At 36.3% G+C, this 14,062-nt stretch overlaps 1 protein-coding gene across 3 annotated transcripts in view; it reads left to right on the top strand.

Moving 5' to 3' along the window:
* The window catches only part of LOC134651243 (sodium-independent sulfate anion transporter-like), a 49,516-nt gene that overhangs the window by 13,713 nt on the left and 21,741 nt on the right, over nt 1–14,062 (top strand). The window lies entirely within an intron of this gene.

Below are 14,062 nucleotides of genomic sequence, written 5' to 3'. Positions count from 1 at the left end.
AAGTGTCATAATCAGGGAAAGTCAAAGTTCATTAGAATTTGCGGAGTTTTTTTTTTCTCTTTTTAATATTGTCGATGGTTCATGGGCCGGTCGTTGTCCGTGAAATTCATACCATAAATCATAATTTGACAGCTAGGACAAAACATTGTTACGGCCCGATTCGAACAATGCTTATAAGAAGCCACAGCGGTACGATACCGATCTGTCAGTGTTAAAAGTGACATTTCTTCAACCAAAAAACGTCACGTTTGAGACTGACAGACCGGTATCGTACCGCTGTTACTTCTTATAAGCATTGTTCGAATCGGCCCGTTAGACTAGGTAAGTGGTATTGAATTTCATTAGTTGGAAGCTTTCTCTGCGTATGTTTGTTTATGTTTGTGTTTGGCAATTCTGGCGATCAAAATGGCCATTGTGTTTACAGGATGTTTGGTACATCGTTTGCAAAATAAAAATAGCAATTTGCTTACTTCTCATGCCTATAAAAAAATTGCGCACGTTTTTTTTTTCAGCTCTACGCTAGTTTTTCGTTAATTTCAAATTGTTACAGTGCGCAGTAGTGAGGAAAACCGTGGGCAATTTTTTTTCTAAGCATGATAAGATAGCAAATCACTCAACCAATCTGCCGTTTTAATTTGGCAAACGATGTACCAAACACCCTGTATAACTCTTTACTAAGGGTAGTACTAAGTAAGTACCTACGTTAAGATAGAGAACGACAGTGAGACGATTTTTAGCGTCATTGGCTAATTTCCGTCCAGGCTCTAGTGTTCGTCCACTAGACCGAGAAGGAACTAATAAATCTCATTTTTAATTCGCTACTTGCGAATTTTCGAAACTTGTTTTTAGGGTTTCGTACCCAAAGAGTAAAAACGGGACCCTATTACTAAGACTCCGCTGTCCGTCCGTCCGTCCGTCCGTCTGTCACCAGGCTGTATCTCACGAACCGTGATAGCTAGACAGTTGAAATTTTCACAAATGATGTATCTCTGTTGCCGCTATAACAACAAATACTAAAAATAAAATAAAATAAATATTTAAGGGGGGCTCCCATACAACAAACACGATTTTTTGCTCTATTTTTTGTTGATGGTGCGGAACCCTCCGTGCGCGAGTCCGACTCGCACTTGGCCGGTTTTTTTATGTAGATAGACTGATATTTGTTTTGTGTGGCAAGGTAGGTTTATATTAAAATTTCGTGAAGTGGACGAAAACTAGTCCGGAACGGAAACTAGCACAATGAGTGCAATGACCCTATTTTGTTGACGTTTTTTTCGCCAGAATTCGATAAAACTTGCTGAATAAATGGTTCCCTATTCTGTACAATATAAGCACAGTGTCACCTTATCTTATCTTATACCTGTAATAAACGAGCAATTATGGTATATTTTCGGGGATCTCGGAAATGGCTCTAACGATTTCGATGAAATTTGCTATTATGGGGGTTTTCGGGGGCGAAAAATCGATCTAGCTAGATCTTATCTCTGGGAAAAGCGCGTTTTGAGTCTTGTACAAGTTTTCCGAGCAAAGCTCGAACTCCCAGATATCAAAATATCCCGAAAAGGAAATAACAATCGGCCCAAATCTCAAAATACCTAAACTTAAACTGATTATATCTACAAATACATAAAATAATTTTGTATCAAGCAGAAACGATTCCATTAATAAATGCGAGTAATAAAGTAAAAAAAAAACACATTATTACTGTTATTGCTAAATATACCTAAAATCCTAAAATCGTTGTTGGTTAGTACAGTAAAAAATCCACGTAAGACTTTCAAGGACATATGTATTTGATTACAGCGCCATCTATCGGGCAATAGCTTTTCCAGAATTTAAGTTCCCACAGAATTGAAGCCGTCAACAAAATTGAAGTAAAATCGGTCAAATTAACATGTAAAATGATCCAATTTTTACAATGTGAGCAGGAAGTCGTCAAATAATTGCGATAATTTGCATCGAAATAATAACGCTTTACTAGCGTAACTAAGCACAGTCACCATTAGATATATCGAAGCGTTCAGAGTGCTCAAAAATATCTGCACATTAACGTGATAATAGAGGTTTTGTTCAGATATTTGTGAACATTTTGGTCGCTCCGACATATCTGATGGCGACTGTACACCAGAAAAAAGCTTTACAATAAATTACATAGCTGCTAAAAAATCCCATACCTGACATACCTATGCCATTATGGCTCCTTTACACGATGGGCCAGCGCCGGCCACTCCAAGCGACGCAGCCATGCAGTAGAATGAGATAGCAATATCACTTGCTCCCTCTAACGCACAAATGCGTCCCTTGGAGTGGCCGGCGCTGGGCCATCGTGTAGAGGAGCCATTACGCAAGCTGAACGATGTATGATAACGCCAAGCTTTTTATTTACTTCCAAAATTAACCAACAATATTTTTGACCACTTATGACCCCGAAAAAAATAGTGTAAAGAAATAATATAAACATGCTAGATGTTCTAAAGTGTTTTTGTGAGATTTTATTCTTTACCGCAAACCCACCCAAATAATAGTCCACGACCACAACCTAATACCCCACTTTTTTTCGGATTAGAAATTTTATATAGGTAACCTCAAAAGTAGTGACGCATTACCGACCTTTTAAAAACCAAATTTAATTAATTAATAGTCATTTAATTTAAGTCTTTTAATTGCCATTACTTTTGAGGTTAGAAAAACTCTAATCATACGGAGTACTACTACAAGTACTACAATCTATGAATACAACTATGGTCGACAAGTTCAATGACGTAATTAAGTATCAAAACCAATGTTATTTTGTGAAAATGTTTCGCCCTAAGTAAGTAATATTTAGTAAGTAACATTTGCGAAATTAGACCTGCGAAATAATAATATCCTCACGTGAACGAAATATTCGAGTTAATTGGGGGGATTTACAGTAGATATTTTATAAGAATTACACCGTCAAAACCGCCAAAACCACGCCTACAACGGAAATGCCTAAAAACGGCGCCATCTTTAATTAAACGTCTCATCTGCCATAGAAAGATCAAATTCGACGCAGGTCCCAAATCTTTTTACGTCATTTCAATTTCCTTACTTGGAAAGGCAATTGTTAGGTAAGTAATTAATTTTTTCCATGTAATTAGTTGGTCAAGGCAGGCAATCGAGTGCGCCTTCCTATTCGTTCTATTGTTTTTAGTGTGGTTTTTGCGTTGGAACCCATTGGAATGTGTTTCGATTGGGTCACACCATAGAGAAATATAGTAAGACAAGAGTGCTCACTCCATACATCAGTCTTGGTACCAAAAAGACTATTAATGTCAGTGTCTACATCTAGCGGAACTATCAGTACTGTTACATCTATTGTCAAGTAGCAGTATAGAAATCAATTGTCTTTTTAACTCACATTTATAGACAGGTAGTTGCACAAATCTCTGTTTTGACATTTTGCTGGGACATCAGTTAGCCGCGACCATGACCAGTGAAACCTGTCTCGAAACGTCGGTAAATAAAGGTAATTGAATAAATTTCGCATTAGACCCGTCTATAAATGTTAATGAGTTAATATGTGTTCAAAACGCGAAGGTTTTAAATATTATAATAGTCTTTTTGGTACCAAAACTGATGTATGGAGTGAGCAATTTATGTATTTTTTCTCTATGGCCACACACCAGATTTAGATGCCGTAACGGGTTACTTTGGCCCTGAGGGGTAGGTCTTCGGGTTAAACTGACCCAACCTAGGATAATTTTGGACCATATAAATATCGCGTAATGAAAAATATACAAACGTGAATCGGCTAAAGGCATCGGCTAAAGGCAAACGTGAATCGGCAAAAACAAACCATAATTAAGACGTCTTATTTGTGGGTTGTTTTAGCCGTCCATTAACATTTTTATATTTATTAGGTACACATTTTTGTACAGTATGCATTTGTTGTTGTTATTTCATAGCAATAATTAAACGTACCTACACCGAATAGGGTTGTTGACACATGTTGAATTTTATCATTTATCACAATACATAGGAAACTTAAAAAAAATATATGGGAATAATAATAAAAGTGCCAGACTTTGACCATCATTTGTGAGTTTTGTATTGCTTCAAGACAATGGGTCCCATACAGACATTTGATCCTCAAATCAAACCTGATCGACTGATACTGATATTAATCCCAATTGCCAAAGTTACCTGACTTTACGATGTTTGTAAGAAACACTCCCACGTATAATGTACCCAATTTACCTACTACTTATAATGGTAGGCGTGTTCATATTTCCTCGAACGACCAATTGCACTATAAGTAGTTTATCGCCATCGTAACATTTTGACGGCCAAGATCAATTGATCATCTTATCTATTTTAGTGCCTAAGATATTCATAATATTTATCAGCTTACTCGCACCTACTTACAGTGAGCTTAATTAAATATGTGGGCGTATAGCGACTCAGGATTAGGGCTTGCAATTCGAATATTCGAATATTCGAATTTGTCGAATATTCGACCTGTTTTGATATTCGAATATTCGGCCGCTCAGGTTTCGAATATTCGAATATTTTTTATTACTATAAAAAATCTATTTCATCCGCTGTAGTTACAGTTTCTGTGTGTTTTACGGGTATTTACAGTGAATGAGGAACGGTAGGTACCCACATACGAAGGAAATAATATTTTTACTGTATTCCTCTCGATAGACTTCGTGAATACAGTGAAACCTAACTCAATTTAAAAGAAAACGAAATCAAAAAGTATGTTATTTTTACGGTGCGTAAGTTTTAAGTTAAAGGGTCATTCTGTATATTCAGTACAAGCGTACGTTAAGCGAATTTTTGAAGTCTAAACCTTGCCACTTATCGCAATTCTCAAATTTAATCATACCAAACCTGCCCAACTTGGTAATCTAACCATGCACCTTTAGCTGACGAATAATCCACCCAGTACTCACTCAACTAACTTTTCCCCTTAAATATTCCAATATTATTATAATTAGCCGGCCATTAGCAATAATAACTTGCCAAAACAATAAAGTCAATAAAGATTCAAAATACAATGAAATTAAAGGCCTTTTTTACAGGCCTCTGAGTGACAAGTTAATTTAAATCGGAAAATAATTACCTACTAAAAATATATCTTACATACCTAGGTGTTTGGATGGTTAAAGTTATATTATTTCACGCAACGACGCATTTATAATAAGTTTTATCAAGAAATATTAAATACGTCTAATTTTGGCGTTTTACTTGTTTTTATAAATGTGGGCATCTTATAAATAGTAGGATGATAAAATCTAGTCAATTAAGTGGATTTCTGCCAAATATCCTTAGTTTTAGCAATATGTGAAAAAAGCTTTTGAATAAAACGATAATAAACCGATTTCTCGTTCCTTTTCTTATTTTTTATAATATTCGAATAATTATTCGAATATTCGAATACGTCGTCAGAAAAAGTCGAATATTCGAATATCTGAAAGTTTCGAATATTTGCAAGCTCTACTCAGGATATTATTTCTGGGTACCCAATGTACCCATCCAATGACTCACTTATTACCTACATAACAATATATTATGTATTTGCTATGGGGTTCCTTTGTTTCCCATAAAGTTTTAAGTCATAATGTACTGTTTGTCATATTATTATTAGTCATAAAACTGAAACCGTTACCTTTTCAGGATTTTCGTCAGGTTATCCAATAGATGGGTTAGGTTAGGTTAGAATCCTGAAAAGTGACGCGTTTCTGAACCAAATAAATTATGTCTAACAAAAATGTGAGCAAACAATACATTATGACTTAAAACTATTTGGGAAACAATAGAGACTCATTTGCTATGGATGTAAGCTTAAGAACCGGGCCCTTGCTGCAGGTACTCTATGGAATTTCATTGTTACTTTTCCCTAGCATGATATTTTGACTATTATATGTAAATATTTATAATTGTACACCAAAGAGTCACCCTCTGTTATCTTCGCAACATAAATCTTTCCCACATTCCAAAACTTGACATAACAAACGTGACGTTCAAAAAATTCCATCGCATGATTCATTGGAACAAACGTTTAAAGTACAGTCAGCAGCAGAAGTTGCTAAGGTGTTCAAAATTACCTTGACACGCTCTTTTTCTTAACAATAAAATCGCGTCAAGATCTCCGGGCCCGCTTAGCAAGTAGCAACTTCTGCTACTGATTGTACTAGCAATCAGAGGCGCTACCGCGGAAACCGAATTTCTCAAATTGCGGTGATCTTTCTCTTTTACTCAAGTGAAGGCGTAATTAGAGTGACAGAGAAAAAAGGCCCGCAATTTGCGAAATTCGGTTTTCGCGGTAGACATTGAGCCGTATCGATGAAACAATGGCACGAGGTGCTCGACTTTTAGACTACGGAAAACGCCAAATGTTGGATAAAAGAATAATTTAATGGATTAATGTAATGACGGAAAAGGTAAACAGACTGATACTTAAGTACGTCATTTTTGCACGTGTTTAATAACATATGTATTGGTAATTAACTGACGTAAAATGATTATACCTACACCTATGCTTATTCTGTGCTATTAGTAAAAAGTTTTTTCACACAAAAGCACGTAACTAAAACTAATACGTACTTATGTCGAATTTTTCAATCGGGCCATTTAAAGTTAGACGTCCACAGGGCCGCATCCCACGCATCAGACGCATCGCACGCATCGCACGCAACGGTTTTTAATTTTTATTATTCTTTGTATAGAAAGTCGCACAAGTTCGTCCACTGATCCACACCGTGGTATCGTACAAAGAATACTAAAATCCGTTGCGCGCGATGTGTCCGATGCGTGCGATGCAGCGCTGTGGACTCTACCTTAAATTTATATAGAAGCTTCTGACCTTGCATCCTTACCTGTTGGAAGTTCCAAATGAAGACGTTATTTGCAGCATTGACTAAAAAACCGGCCAAGTACGAGTCGGATTCGCGCACGAAGGGTCCGTACCGTTACGCAAAAACGGCAAATAAAATCACGTTTGTAGTATGGGAGCCCCACGTAAATTTATATTTTATTCTGTTTTTAGTATTTGTTGTTATAAGGGCAACAAAATATATCATCTGTGAAAATTTCAACCAGCTATCACGGTTCATGAGATACAGCCTGGTGACAGACAGACAGACGGACAGTGGAGTCTTAGTAATAGGGTCCCATTTTTGCCCTCGAGTACGGAACCCTAGAAAAGACATTCTAAGTCCAACAAGATTTTAAGTTTAACAAGTTTATGGCGGTGACAAATGACCTGAGGGAGGGCCTTACGCGAACCACGTTCGATGTGTTGCCTCGCTGTCACACTTACGTACGAATTTACAAGTGCGACAGAGAGGCAACACGTCGAACGCGTGTCTCTTCATTCACCTACATATCTAACATGGATCACAAAGGTGGCCGACAGAAAAGACAACTCGGTACCGGTACGGACCGGCGCGCTCCTGATGCGCTCCCTACGGAAACCAATCAGCGTTCGGCGCCTTTGGTGACATCTTTATGGGTTTGACGGGAAGTCCTGTAGTTAAGTTACCTGTGTTAGCTTTCTGTCCGCCTTGAGTGATTTTGGCTTGATTCGCTGTAGGAGGAAACACCAAGGCAGGGTAAATGCAACGTTTCGTCAACAATCGTTTTTTCTACTCCCGTACTTTTATTTGTCATTTAAAGGGTCGTGCACACATCTTTAAAACCATACCTTATAGTTGTCAAGACAAGTCTTTAGTCGATTCCCCAAAAAAGCATTTGTGCATACACTCAGTATATTTTTGGCACTTTTTTGATACTTCGTGTAATGACCACTTAAATAAGTCTTAAAAAATATTGTATGAAATACATTGTTGCCAACCATAATTTAAATGTCATCTCTGACCAATCTCTGGCTAATAAGTGAACCATAGACATGTTTTATTTTGAGGCAGAGAGGCATGCATTGTTTGTGCATTGAGCTCCAGGCTATGCTTCTACTTGCCTAAGCCCATGCTTATGTCTATGAACGACGATGACCTGATAATTTGTAATTTAGTTATCATTAGACTCGCCCGCAACAATACATGTACGTGATGTACGGACAAGTACAAGCGAAATGCACGATATCTATAAATAAATGATTCAAATATCATTCTAATGTCAGTACGTTCGAATTGGGTTAGATTAGACGTCAAATGGCGATGTACATCGCTACATCGTACTACAAAGTTATTGCGTACAGTGTACTTCAAATAAGCTGTACTAGCAGCAGAGTAAAGTAATTAATTAGTACAGTAAAGTTTAATCGTAGTACCTTGACGTAACCACAGTAGTCAGATCGGCCACTAAGGTCACGGCGAAGTCAAAAATGTCAAAATCATTGACACCGTCTTTTCTTCTTGTAAATTATGTCGTTATTATCCATTGAATCTAATGAAATGCCCAGACAATTAAGAATAATTAAATGCCCAGGACAAAGGAAGGAAGTGCAGCAGATTGAGGCTAGATTACCTGAAGCTTTAGATCTAAAAACAATGATGGTTTGATAAGGATTTGCAATTTTGCAGCATCCGTCGTATGATCATAGAATACGGTAAGGAAGAAGTGTCTCCATAGCCATAACTCACATGTTTGACTAATCAAAGCATAGATGTCACTACTAAACACTTCCTTATTCTATGGTATAATCAAGTGCCTGTCCAGTGTTGTCCAGCTACTGCAAACTTCCTGGAGATTGCCTCGCTTGAAAGAAATAGTGATTCTCTTACTAATAGAGAGTTAGAGACTATACACTAAACTCGAATACTAAACTACTGACTCTGACTATATCTACTAATGGGAGAAAGGCGATCATCATTAGGCATTTTGCCAGACCTCTTTGGGCCCCTTAACTTATAACTTTAAACGAGCAATTCTTGTACATATATATATTTATCTATATATTTCGGGGGTCTCGAAACGAAACAGCTCTAACGATTTCGATGAAATTTGCTTTAACCTGTCCGTGCTCAATGCTCATCACACAAATAAATGACCCTACCGGGATTTGAACCCAGGACCATCGGCTTCATAGACAGCGTCACTACCGACTAGGCGGGTCGTCAAACAGGTGTTTTACGTATTTTCCTGCATTTTTATACTGATAAGTAGGCTACATTACATACTTACATAAAGTATTACGCTCATAATATACGAACTAGCTGCAAGTTTAAGGGCCTACTGCAGCCGCGTCTGGCGCTTCGTAAACCACGCCCGCTAGTTCTTCCCTCCCCGCTAACACGCACACATGGAAACGCTTCGCGCCGCACGTGAAGTTTGTGTGACCTTTTAGCACCATCTAACGTTACAGAAGTTAACTACCATTATACGCGGTCGCTGCGGTCAGCCATAAACTTAAATTCGGAAAAAATTGAAACAGATGGCGTTGTTACTTGTTCATAATAGCAAACAATAAAATAATTAATTAATAAACCTGAATATTTATTGTTGTTTTGGAAGATGTTAACAGCATAGAAGCAGCAGCGTATATAGCATATAAGTTAAGAGTATTGATAATAAGAAAATAGCACAAGAACAGAAAAGAGATTATTTTTGATAAAATATGATGAAAAGAGATTTACTTGATTACGCTCACCTGACTTTGCGGTCACTAAATGCAAATTTCAACCTTATTGTTATGGGGTTACAATACCCCTGGGGTTGCAGGCGTCCATAGTCGTTATTATTATAAATGCTTTGGTTGAAATGCTTTTTAACCCTCGAATTTTTCATAGGTACAGTCACCTGCAATAATATGTTACTCTTCGACGGCCGCAAAAATATGTGACATGCTCTTATGGCTCTACAAATAAGATCTAACATGATCTACCGCAAAACGGCCTTCGGTGTGTAACATATTATTGCAGCTGACTGTACTCGTATTCATTGTTGTATAGGTAGGTATTAATATTTTTTATCCTATCGATTTGCATTTATTTGAAATAAATCACAGTGTTTAGTAATTATATGTTTTATTGAATAAGAGATTATTTAGGTATGTAAGGAATACAGGGTGCCTTTTTGAAACACTCATTTTTAGGGTTCCGTAGCCAAATGGCAAAAAACGGAACCCTTATAGATTCGTCATGTCTGTCTGTCTGTCTGTCTGTCCGTCTGTCCGTCCGTATGTCACAGCCACTTTTTTCCGAAACTATAAGAACAATACTGTTGAAACTTGGTAAGTAGATGTATTCTGTGAACCGTGTATGTGTCTTTTTGTACAATAAAGTGTTTTACTGCTACTAATATATCATATTAACGATTAACTAAAAAGGTATTTACATCTAATTTAACTGGTAAATTATTAAAGTCCGCTAAATTTAATATATACCTATTCAAAAAAATATTTGTTAATATGTCCCAAAATCATGGCTCATTTTTTAAGTCTCCTGACTTACCAAACATATCGCAACGAAGGCAAGGGCACAACGCGGCATCGTGAACCTAATAACGTAACGTTTCAGTTACTTTTTTAGTCGCCGACTATTTTATCCGGGGTACGAAAAGAGGTATTAGATCTATCCTGGGTCTAATATGTTATAAAAACATAGTTTTTTGAAAAATGTTCGTAGGTAGTACACAAAATTTACCTTTTCTTTTAAATGTGATTTGGGTCATCGTTCTCCCTGGTGACTTTTCTGGTGACCCAAGAGACATCAATTTTATTATGACTCAGGAGACTTTTTTTCTATGCACTTTGATTTTTTTGATGCGCTAATTTTGTAATCTAAAATAACTTTAAACTGCTGATATACTTATATCACTTTGATGATGAGTGGAAGTGGAATTGAAACTTAATTTATTGTTCTCTCCCTTGACATTTTGGCATACATTTGACATGCTGCAGTGCACTCCTAACGTTAATAAAGACATAATTTTTAGAAAAAGCTTTAGGAAAACTCACTCTTGAGCTTAAAACGATTAAGTCCTTATCATATTATGTTAGATTTTTAGTACAGATTTGGATCAGTGAAAATGTCTCTTAGCCAACTAAATTTGTCTCTGAGAAAAGTACGATATCCCTAAAAATTGTACGTACATTTCGCATTTTTCTGAAGGAATTCATAAATTGGGTTATTATTATTTTTTCAGATTATTTGATTGCATTGAAATATCACCAAGATAGATAGAACATTTAAGTTACCAGAAGAAAAGCATTTGTGTTATTTTATACAGTGTGGAAAAAGTAGGTTCGATTCCCGGGCGCGACTAAGCGAATTTAAAAAAAACAACGTGTTGCATTCCAGGAGTGCCGACAGAAGTGAAAACTCAATGACTAGTCCAAAATGTCTGCAGCACTATGTATAATTGACCCATCCTCCTTTCTATTGAAAACTTTTGGTTCCGAAATTGCTGGTCAGTGAGCTTGTTTAAAATTCGAAATTCAAATTTATAGCGTTAATTGTTTAAAATTCGAATAGAAATTGTAAAGTTACCTTGCAGACCTCGCATCTAAATATATTTGGTCATGATATTTTGAGTTTTATTCACCAGTACTAGAGTTCACTTTTATTAGCGATTTCATCAAGATGTAGCTTTATTGAATTATATTTGAGTGATATAAAGTTATAATACTGTGAGATCCTCGTATTTCAGCCCGTACAAGATTATAACCTTTTTCATGTAATGTCATTGAGTTTTTCTTTATTGATTTAAATGCCATCTAAACCTTACGGTCACATGATCGCCTTACGCTGTCTCGAGTTTATCATTTTTTCCCCACCTCAAAAAGTGCCTAGCGCCGCTAAAGAAGTTTTCACTTCAAAAATCTTTGAATGCAGTTGTTTCTTTAAAAAACAATAATGTTTCATTTAAGTAAAATGAGCAAACTTAAGGTTTTAAGGCACTTTCCCTCCAGGGCCCATAATTTTTACCACCCGGTAGTAGACAACTATTTTTTTCGACTAAATGAAGTTTTATTAGATAAATCGTTGATCACATGGTTCGTTTCACACATCACATCAAATCGTTTGTCATCACAATCAAAATTTGTCAAAAGTAATGAAATTTATGCCAAAAAAACATAAATAAAACATATAAATTCAACACATTTTTTTAATAAAAATCTTTCTCGATGATATAAAAAAGAACATCGACAAATTATGTTCAAAGAATTAATATCAAAACAGATGTCATAATTAGGATTGGCTACTTTAAGAAAGGGACAGAGAGATTTAATCCTCTCGCTCTGCACGTTTTTCTCATTCCTCCTTGTCAAGCCAAAATAAACTATAAAATGATAGTAACACAGTACATTGTAATATTCACTTTTTCCACGGTATCATGTCATTGTAAATTACTTATGTGAAATTGTAGTGGCGTGCGACTTTCAAACCGGAGGTCACGGGTTCGAACCCCGGCCGGCAAGTGAGTTTTTGTAAGTAAGGACCTTTTTTAGTAGTACTTAAATATAATAACTTTTCGTATTATTGAAATAAAATATTTTATTCAAACAAACTTAATAATATAATAATTAAAACGAATAACATCAATTAGTTTTCAATATTTATTCAATTATTTTAAATTATTTGAGCATGAAACATACTAGATTTATTTTTATCATTACAATAGAAAAAAAGCAAAAAATATATTCTTATACATATTTTATTTTCAAACAAAAATAAAGCAAAAAGTTACGGTTAGATTCTGATGGCTAAATACCAAACAGCTACCGATACATTTCAATATCTGTCGAAATTTCCTAACCCGTTGTAACTGACAAAGAGTATAGATTTCGACGTAGCATGACGTAGCTAAGCAAACACGCACACATGCGTAACGTATAGGCCTGTAAGAAGGCACCATCATAGGTTTACCTCCGATTCCGTTACTACTCAATGGAGTTACGACTCAACGTTTATTGGATATTAAAATTTTACGTAATTCGGAGCGCTGCGCGAAGTGACATAGGTCTTACCTCTTTGAGGCACGACGGCCATCTAACATTACTGGCATAAAGGATGCATTTATGAATTTGACACATGACAGAAAGAGAAACCGAACTGCGTAAAATGGGCGTTTGCTGTTGAATTCATAAAATCAAAAATCGATAATAAATCCATCGGTAAAGGATAATAAGTTAATATTTAGTTCTTTGAAAGTTAAGACGAGATGAAAACCTTTGCTGTAAGGTGGATTGTGCTGGATATGGATGTGTTTTCTAGTTGCACGAAGCTAAAACCGAAAAATGAACACGTAAGTTTGGATTTATTTTCTATCGAGAAAATTTTAAGCATTCGTGTTTCGACTACTACGAAATCTCTTATCATATAGTCAAGAAACATATATTCGAAAATCACTACTGTTTGTTTCCGGGGCTAGCCACTGCCACCTTTCTAAGATCCTGTTATTTTTCGATGCACGGCCTTAAGTAGCTGCGTCAATTTGAACAGTTTGCAGATAACAGAACGATAAATTGAACATTACACTTAGTCCTTAACCAAAAGATCGTATGTCGCTACGAGACCATCCGATGGAGATACGACCTTTTGGGTTAGTGCAGTTAATATACTATCGGTTGACGACTGTAGAACAATAACCTGCGGAATACTTTCATGGTTGTTGAATGTTGCGGAAGATAAGAGAAAAGTTAAAGCTTATTTAAGGATAACTCACGTTAGACCGGGCCGTGTCCGGGCCGGAGCTTATATATCCGACGGTTACTTTTCTATGACAATGACAGATGATCACGTGATGCTTTCCATAGAAAACGAAGCTCCGGAAGCTCCGTCCCGGACACGGCCCGGTCTAACGTGAGTCATCCTTTATATTTAGTTTTTTAATAGATCGAGCGAAGAATAAAACGATCCAGTTGTATATTTTAAAGGCCAATTTTTATTTTATTGTCGTTTTTTTCGTGAGATTTCGATAAAATTTGGTGAATACTTAGATAGAGTTCCCTATTCTCTACAACATAAGTGCACTTTTCATGTCACCTTCTGTTCTTATATTATTCTCGTATTATTTTTCCTAATCATCAATAAGCAAAAACCTAATTTTGCTCCACCTGTGGGGTGCCAGTTTCTATTCCACAACAAGACAAGACAACAAGCCGGTGTTCTACTATGTATACTTGGTC

Source organism: Cydia amplana, chromosome 9 (genome assembly GCF_948474715.1).
Source record: "Cydia amplana chromosome 9, ilCydAmpl1.1, whole genome shotgun sequence".
NCBI lineage: Eukaryota > Metazoa > Arthropoda > Insecta > Lepidoptera > Tortricidae > Cydia > Cydia amplana.
Note: the sequence above shows the minus strand (reverse complement) of the source record. Positions and strands in the feature narration are given on the sequence as shown.